We start from the raw sequence: 9709 nt of genomic DNA on the forward strand, positions 1-9709 counted from the left end.
CGCGCTGCGTGCTTCTTCTGGCTGCCCTGTGTGCGCGCCCGCGTGTGCGTGCGTGCGTGTGCGCTTTTCCTTCTGCGAGGCTGCCGCTCGCGGCTTCGCCTCCTCTCTTCTCCCCCCCCCGCCCTCCTCCCCCGGCTCTCCCTGCCGGCCTCGCGGCCAATGAGAAACCACCGGCTTCAGCTCGGCCTTTGCTTTCGGCCGGCAGCCGCCCGCAGCTCGCTACCCCACCGCCCGAGACTCAGCTCCTGTGCTGCAGCTGCAGCCAGAGATGCGCCGAAGAAGCCCTGGAAATGATTGCCGGGTCTTGCGGTGTGTGTGTGTGTGTGTGTGTGCGGGGGGGGGAGGGGCGCAGGGCGTGTCTGGCGTGGCACGAGCAACACGCGCGCGAATGCGAGGGTGATTTTAGGTGGGCCGGGGAGGCGGGGGGAGGGGGAGAAAAAAAAAATGTGAGGAGATGTTAATGAACCAGCGGGAGAAAGCCCGGCGGTGTTCTTATTTGCGGACCGAAGGGGAGAAATTGCCACGCCGAAAAAGAAGCGAAGAGCTGGTCGACGCCAGGGAACGCTGCTCGGGCTCCCATTGTCTTGAAGGCGCTTCGCAAGGAGCCACCTGCTGGGGAGGGGGAAAAAAAAAGCCGTTATTTAAGGCGGCGGCGGCGGCATTTGCTTTTGTTTTTATTCCTCTCCCACCAGTGCTTGAAGAGCCTGGAATTTGACCAGCCGGCCAATTAGGAAAGTTCCTGGCCCGGCGGTTATTGGTTTTAGCGAGCCTTTTGTCTCCGACTCTAGGGCCTTTTTTTTTTTTCCAATCTTGCTTTCCACGCCTTCCTCCGATCCGTTACCTGCTTCAACTGCTCAAGAAATGTGGTTGGTTTGGGGGGTGGGGTGGTTTTTTGTGGTTGTTCGTGTTGGTTTTTTTTTTTTTTTTTGAAAAGGGAGGAAAATCCGCTTTGGTTGGCTCCGGGCTGAGCTCCAATCCGTGTGTCCAAAAATCTTAGGCTGCCTAACGGAAATTAAAGAAGGTTGCTTGAGTGCACCGTTAACAGCAAGTATCAGTGCTGGGTCATTTGCAGAGCCGGCAAGGATTTTCCGTCACCCTGCAGGTCACTGAGCAAACTTGTTTTGCGCCCGGTGCTTCAAAGCAGCGTTTTCCAACCTTAGGAACTTGAAGATGCGTGGACTTCAACTCCCAGAATTCCCCAGCCAGCATAGCTGGCTGGGGAATTCTGGGAGTTGAAGTCCACGCATCTTCAAGTTCCTAAGGTTGGGAAACGCTGCTTCAAAGCCTCCAGCCTTAGGAGAGAAAAAGCACAAAGGGAAGGGGAGGGATGGGCGCTAGACGGGAGGCACTGTGCTCCTAGTGGCTGTCTTGATTTTTAAACAGTTATTTAAAACGAACTTTGCCCGGAAAGGTGGAAAATAATGCATTTGTCATATTCAGCTTCCACGTAAAGTGAGCCAAGGATTTTGAGACATCCAGGTTTGGTGCCTGCGTTCATAACTTGTAAGGTAAAATAGTTTTGTGTCTATTTTAACCAGAATGAAGTTTACTGGACAGAGGCCGAAATACAGTTATGCCTCCCCAAAACAAGGCGAGTTTACATATAACACTCACCCACCCTCAGTTAAAGGTATAAAGGCACCAGACTTAATATGAGCCAGCTTCCTAGTCACCTAGAGCGATCAACTCCTGATGAAATCATTTCGAGGTGGTTTTTGTTCACCCACTAAGGCATGCAAGCAATATGCCAATGCATGAATATGTACAGTCCATGGGCAGAGTCCACCTGCCAGAAAAGATCAGGGCCAGAACAAAACATTACACTGATACTAATTTAAATAATCATTACTGAGTAACTAATTGCTTGTTAAATAAGGCATTAAAATGAATTGATCCTCATCTGCATGTACTCTACAGGCATAAACCATTTCTCGCTTGTTTTCTTGCAAACTCAAATCATATGTTTGCACGGTCACATAGAGAAAAATAGTAGCAATATTAATTCAATAAGGATAAACCTGTGTAGTCTCGCTGTGTAATAAGCCCTGCTGTGGTAAAACCTTTCTCCCAGGTAAATACGCATCGGTTACTGCACTGCTGGAAATGTATCTGTTTAGCCCAATTTAATTCTTGCAAGCTGAAATAGAGATTCTTGAGCTATGCAGCTGTTTTCCTTGTTTGCGATAACACTGGATTCACAAACGGTCTTGTACCGGTTGCAAGCAGAAGGAAATTTATGCAGGCTTACTTAGAACCCTTATTAGTATGCTTACAGGCTAAATTACATGCAAAGGGAAATGGCAAAATGAAGCCATTCCCCTCTGCATGTAAAAATCTAAGTTCCGTGTGGAGTGGCCTTATCCATAGCAGCCATCCATGGGGCTTCAACCTCTACATTGTAGCTGGTGGGAAGACTTTTTCCTATCTTGCCTGAGGGGAGGGCTGTATCTTCCAGTTTCCTGCTTGTTTCAGCATTCTTTCATTATTTGCAACTCCTGCCAACGGATGCCTTTCAATAACATTTTCTCTTGCTTATATACTTAGCAAAAATAAGACAATACTTCTAGTTCACCAGTAATGTAAAGAAGATCTCTCCATTAGGCAAATGTAGTAGCTTGGAATATATTCAAGCACATGTTGATTCTGATGCATTGAGTTTCAGTTCTGCACAGTTGCCATATACTAAAGCAAATTGACTGGAAATATGACTTAATTTTAGTGAGGGCAAAGCCAAATGGGCACATTCAAGTATTATCACTAATCCTTTAGCAAACAAAATGTATGGTGGTAAAAGAAATTGCAGAGGTCTTATTCTGCTATATTAATGAGTTTGATTAAAATGAAAGCAATTCAAGTTCCCTCCCAGCTATCATCACCTGCCAGTAAAAAACTAACCATCAAATGTATCAGTCTTCCTATCAAGTAGGCTGGGAGGGATGCATGCACAGATAGTCCGACTTATGACTTTGCTTAATGACCAGAGTTAACAATCCACGCTCAAAGTTATGACTGCTGCAGTCAAGGTGATCCCATTTCAGATGCTTGGCAACCAGATCATATTTACAAATGGCTGCAATATCCCACGGTCATATGATCACATTTTATGACTTTTTTTTGCCATTTTCTAGACAAAAAACACCTATTAGATAAGCTGAATTCAGGCTTAAAATCACATGATTTGCTTAACGATCATGGTGACTCAACAGCCATTGCAAAAATAATTGAAAAATTGAGGCCAATCACATGACTCACTTTATGACTGCAGTGAAGACAAAAATTCCAGGGTCACTTGTAATGTAGAAAATAGAGTGTGTTTGCTTAATTTGAGTTAAATGCCATTGTGGGCATAGTATAGTAGCATGTAGTACAGTGTCATGTAGTACAGCTTGCCACATTGTACAGTAGGAAAAATTGCTTAGTTCATATTTTTTTAAATATCATTATAGATGTTTTATCATACTATGACCTCATTTATATCCATATAGGAAGCTACCTCAGGCGTATCTTGTAATTTTCTCATAATGGATAGTAGGGAATATAGGAGGAAGAAGTGTGTTGAATATGTTCACTGCTTTCAGTTATTTGTAAAAATAATAAAGGAAGTATACAAATAAATAAGAATAATTTCTTTGCTTATAAAAGTTGCATAGCTTACATTTGGCAATGGGAGGGAACATATCTTTGGAACATATCTAATGTGTCCTTTCTGTGACTGACCAAGCTCTACACATATTTACAAGTAAGCTATTTGGAGACTTCATAATCTTGACTGAGTAAACAATGAACCAGTTTCAGCCTTTTATAATAAAATGGGAATTTATGATTTTTCTCATATGTTTTTCTCCAAGAGGTGATTGACATGTGTTTAGCCACCTGCCAAATTGCCCAGTTATCGGCCATGGACGTGACGATATTTGATACCTGTGACTTGTTCACAAATAAAATCTAGCACATGCCAGAACAAGTGTTAATTTCATGAATTTTTCAAAAGATTGTGAAATTCATGTTTAAAAGAACCATGTAAGACTTGACTAGTGCTGGGATCAGGTACCAGTAACCCAAGCAAAATCTGTTTTGTTCTTCATAGAAACCCAACCAAAATCACAACCAAAGACAGGACCTGCTGATCAAAGGATAATGTCTTTGTGTTTATCCTCAGCAGTCTAAAGCAGGTGATAGGAGTTGGTCAGTTCACAACACCTAGTTGCATGAGCAACTACATTCTTAATGAAGCATGTCAGATCATATCCTTACAAAAAAAAAAAATGCTAAGGGAAAAAAGAGCCAGTTTCATCTACTGGTTAAGGCCTCAAGCTACAAAGTGAGTACTAGTCCTACCTTAGGCATGAAAGCCAGCTGGGTGACTTTGGGCCAGTTGCTCTGTGTTAGTCTACTGTTCGTCACAGGAATGTTGTGGAGAAAATGGAAAGAGGAAGTACTCTGACCTGGTCTGATGGGTTAGGGTTGGGGTTTTAAACTTGTTCTTAATTATTGTGTTAAATTTTAAATTTGGGCATTATATTTAATAGTATTTTAACTTTTATATTCTGTTTTTTATATTTATTGCCCTGTACACCGCCCTGAGTCCTTCGGGAGAAGGGCGGTATAAAAATATAAATAAATAAATAAATAAATACTAAGTATGTTTGCTGCCTTGAGTTATTTATAATAATAATGACAATGAAAATAAATAAAAAACAAAAACAGTAAACACTACTTTAAAAAAGGTAAAGGTTCCCCCGCACATGCGTGCTAGTCGTTTCCAACTCTAGGGGCCGGTGCTCATCTCCGTTTCAAAGCCGAAGAGCCAGCGCTTGTCCGAGGACGTCTCTGTGGTCATGTGGCCGGCATGACTAGACGCCAAAGGCGCACGGAACGCTGTTACCTTCCCACCATAGTGGTCCCTATTTTTCTACTTGCATTTTTACGTGCTTTCGAACTGCTAGGTTGGCAGAAGCTGGGACGAGTAACAGGCGCTCACTCTGTTACGCAGCACTCGGGATTTGACCCGCTAAACTGCCAACAATCTGATCGACAAGCTCAGCGTCCTAACCCACTGAGCCACCGCGTCCCTAACACTACTTTACCACTACCTTAATAGTAGAGCAACTAAAGTTGACTTTAATCTGCCTCCACTGGAGTATGTTGGGTTAGGGTAACATGCGGATAGGACCTGAAACTATTTTCCCAGTTGTTTGCAGTGCTTTGACTAAAATCAAATATATTTTTAACAATAGTACTTTTTTCTAAATAAAAATATCATTTATATTTATGCTATCTAGGAAAGGGGCAGAATAAACATAAATAACCCAGAATAAACATAAAGGATGCATGTATGTCCAGTTGATTAGAATGAAAGTAGCCATTTCTCTATTTAGCTTGAGATGACAGGCAGGTGATGTTATTCCACAGGTTAACAAAGGACTCTGGGAAATGGGTAACCTATTTGTCTTGGAAAAGGCTTTATTCTCTACTAATCAAAGCTATATGTAATACTTTGAAAGATTTTATGATATTTTTACAATACGTTTTGTATTTAGATTATACTATAGTATTGTATGGCATTTATTAGTAAACCAATGACTACGTTTGGTTTACAAAGTAGTTTTTTATTTTGGGGAAAAATTATTCTCTTTTGGTTTCTATTTTTTTAAGGATTGTTTGATTTCGTTGTGTGTGTTTTTTAAGTATATATTGGAGTTGTTTCTATATGTTGTATTTTTTCTAATTTTATTATTTTTCTAAAATATTTAGAAGTACGCTTAGCTCAGCAAATAATTTTGATTGGGAAAAGAAAGACTTCTTCAAATTCCTCTTTGTCCAATTGCTTTGAAAACAAATGTGCTAATGCTTGGGGAAGGAAAGAATTGCAGTGGCCAGCATGAGATCTTCCTTTTTCTCCTTTGTTTTCTTTCCTGGAAGAAGAGGACCATGCTTGGTTTCCAACTAAAAAAAGAAAACAATAATAGCACTAGAGTGTGAATGTGTGGGTGTGTTTTAGAAGAAGATTTGTGTCAAATGGGAGATGAGAAAGAGAAAAATGTGCTTTTCAGCTTAGCAGACAATTGATGGTGAAAGAGAAAGAGGCTTGGACTTCAGCACACCACAGCAGAGCAGTTGAAAGAAGTGGCAGAGCCCATCATCCTCAACACCCTGAAAACCTATACCAGCTAGCACCTTCCTTTTCCCATCCCAGCATAGACTGAGAAATTGCAAAGCCAATGCTTCACCAGCAGTTCAGAACAGCAGCTAATAGCATCAGACCCAGTCAACATGAAGATAGCTAAATAATGGTTAAGACTTTATTAGAATAGAACTGTTTATGGAACTTTTTAGGGATTAGATAAATGCATAGACATAGACTTCAGCATGGTATAGTATACTGTAACATAGACTTAGTGATAAGTGTTAAGGTAGAAATTAGGAAAATCAGTAACTGGTAATTTTTAATATTAAAAGACCTACCTGGAAATACAGAGAAAATAACAGTCTCTTTATTGGTGCTGTGTTTCATTTCTGAAAAGAACCCCCTCACACTGCTGCTTCCATTTTCAATCTATTGGAGAAGGAAATATGAAATAGCATTCGGATAAAATACTGTGTAATTGTTTTTCTTCTGAGGTGCACCTGAAGTGGAAAAGGGCTTAAAAAGTGATGCAGCTGTGCTTACAATGTCAACTGGCATATTCTTGAAAGAAGCTGTGTATTTTATTAGTTTCACATGACCACAGGATACTATGCACTTGAGTTAAGGAGGTGATGACAGTACCTTGATACACTTTTCAGCCACTTTCTTAATATTTCCTTAACTATAATATGTATTTTCTTGGGATCACATGGCTATTGAGCAAACCCACAAAAAGATATGGCTTCTTTAAGAAAATGTTAGTGGGTGAGAGAAGTGTTGAGGGAAAAGTCCATCATGGTTCAGTCTAAGCCAGGAATAAACAACATGGCAACTGCTTTAGAAAGAAGGTTGCAGTTTATTGAAGAGGAGAGCCAGACAGAAAGATAGCTCTGGAAAAAAGAGTGAGCACATGTAGGGAGTGGGTTTTTATACCCTCTGGGGCTCTTGAGGTTGTTTCCTGTTCCTGTTTGAGGCTTTGTATTTCCTGTGTCATGTGTTTTGACCTGAGTCTGGGTGTGCCTTTCTGGTATTCTGATGGTGGTGGGTTAATCCTATTATGTCCAAAGGGTCAGATCCTGCTTCCCTGTGGCTGTGGCTGATGACTCTTAGATTTTTGGTGTTGATTCTAGGGATCTTTCTTCCTAATCCCAATTTCCTGATTCCAGTCTTTCTGACAAGATTATCATCTGCAATTCTGCAGACTTGGTTTCTTCTTGGGACAGAGAGACTTGGGGGCAGAGTTGGTTTCTGCTTTTAAAATCCTTTAGGGAAATATATTCTGCCCTTTTAATATTTTCTTCTCTGGGGGGGCTGACTTCCCACAGAAGCAAATCTGTGTACCCTCCAGATTTCCTTTTGTACTGTTAGATGATCAAAAAGTAGGTAAAACGAGGACCCAGATTGTTGGGGGCAATTAAGCTGACTTTGTAATAATGCCGCTTGGGGTGTGTGTGAAAGCCCTAATAAGCAGGCATATACATAGAATGAAGGCTACTGCTAAGCTTGTAAGCCGCCCTGAGTCTTCGGAGAAGGGCGGGATATAAATGGAATTAAAATAAAAAATAAATAAAATTCTGGTATTCTGGCTTTGAAACAAGTTGTACACTGAATGTTCTCATTTGTGTTTGGATGTCTGTAATATATAGCTGTTCGTACTTGTATTTGTTCTTCTTTAAAGGTTTTACATGCAACACACACAGACATACAAAGTATATCTAAAATGAAAACTTTAAAACAAAAAGAACTAATACTAATATATAGTAAGGATTTTTTTTTTAAAAAAAAAGTACAAGTAAAGAAAAGTTGAAGAAAAATAGAAAAGAAAGAAGTGGCTTCAGATATTCTTCATAAAGTTATATCACTTTACTTTTCTTTCCATAGATTATAATTTATGCTGTCTAATCATCAGAACAATAAATCACAAGCTTTCTTTCATTGTATGCAAAAAGTCATAAAAGGCTTCTAGTCAACAATAAATGTAGCTAATGTCTTTTAAGCTGTGAATCATTATCAGACTAGCCCAGCTATGCCCTGGTCATATTTCAATTGATCACTATAATACACAGTACATAGGTACTGTGACCATTTGGACATTTCATTGCTGTAGCCATACTGGGATAGATTTGAGATACACATCTTGTAGCCCAGATTTCTAAAAAGAACAGCTTTATACAGACACTATGATCTTCCAAAAATGTTCTTTCTGCAGTGCTTTCCCTTGATTTCCCTGGTTATCTGCTTATGTGTTTGTGTATACACAAAAATAGTTAAAAGTGAGATGGTCAGAGAAGCGAACCAAACATCTGGTAACAACATTTAAGGCAGCTGTACTTAACCTTCTGGGAGGCTCAGTTGTTTTTATGCTTTGAGGAGAGGTGCTTTGTTTGCACCAGTGCTCTTCGCAAGGCACCCCTTGAATATTTTTGCATAGCCAAGCAAATATCACATGAGAAGCTGCCTCATGTCAAACTACTGTCTAGTTCAGTTACACCTCCATAATTTAAGACAGCAGTATTTTTTGCCTTATCTATGATCTATTAATTTTTAAAAAGATAATAAAGGGAAATAAAAATAGCAGAAATGGTAGCGTGTTTTAAAATATAGGTAAATAATAAGCTACTCTTCGGAGGTTCTACTTTTAGAGTCAAAATAATTATTTCTGCAAGAGAGGAAAATGTAATCCTCTTTGTTTACAGAAGGAAGCTCGCTTTGAATTTCTCCAGATGATGAAGACTCAGTCATGTTTGGCCATGCATCATCACTATTTGTAAATCGGACAGCTTTATCATGTTCTTTATAAATGGATTGGACAGGATGTGACTCATGACCCAACTAGCTTTTAGTCACCTTGAATTATAAGTTCTTGAAGGACCACTAGGTTCAGATGTTAGCAAAAGGAGATTCATTCATAAGGAAATGTATCATCACCTCTGCTATCTAAATAAGGTTTAAGTAGGGATTAATTAAGTGTCTGAAATTACCTTTTGTGCTGGTGTGAATTTCACCGTACATTAATTTTAACTAGGAAGAATGCAGGCTAATAAATCTGAACACTAAAAATTCATACTGTCCAGAGTCCAATAGCAAAGGGCCATGGGGTGCTAACGAGGGATACCAATCTCCAGCTTTCGACATCTGTTAACAAATGAGTATCCAGCTATGCATAAAGCAATATGAAAGCTGAAACTCTGTTCTTCAGTGTCCAGAAAAAACAACATCCTATTTAATAGGTAGAAAACTGAATCTAAAAGCAAGTATCCTGACCAAGGTCATCTGGAGAAACCTGAATCAAGAACTGCAGGATTGGTGTTAAAAAGAGCCTTGGTGGAGCAGTGGGCTAATGCCTCCTTAAGTAACACCAGCTGCCTGCAATTAGTGCAGGTTCGCATCCCACCAGGCTCAAGGTTGACTCAGCCTTCCATCCTTCCGAGGTAGGTAAAATGAGGACCCAGATTGTTGGGGGCAATTAAGCTGACTTTGTAATAATGCGGCTTGGGGGCTGTGTGAAAGCCCTAATAAGCAGGCATATACATAGAATGAAGGCTACTGCTAAGCTTGTAAGCTGCCCTGAGTCTTCTGAGA

Source organism: Vipera ursinii (genome assembly GCF_947247035.1).
Source record: "Vipera ursinii genome assembly, chromosome: 3".
In the NCBI taxonomy this organism is placed as follows: Eukaryota; Metazoa; Chordata; class Lepidosauria; order Squamata; family Viperidae; genus Vipera; species Vipera ursinii.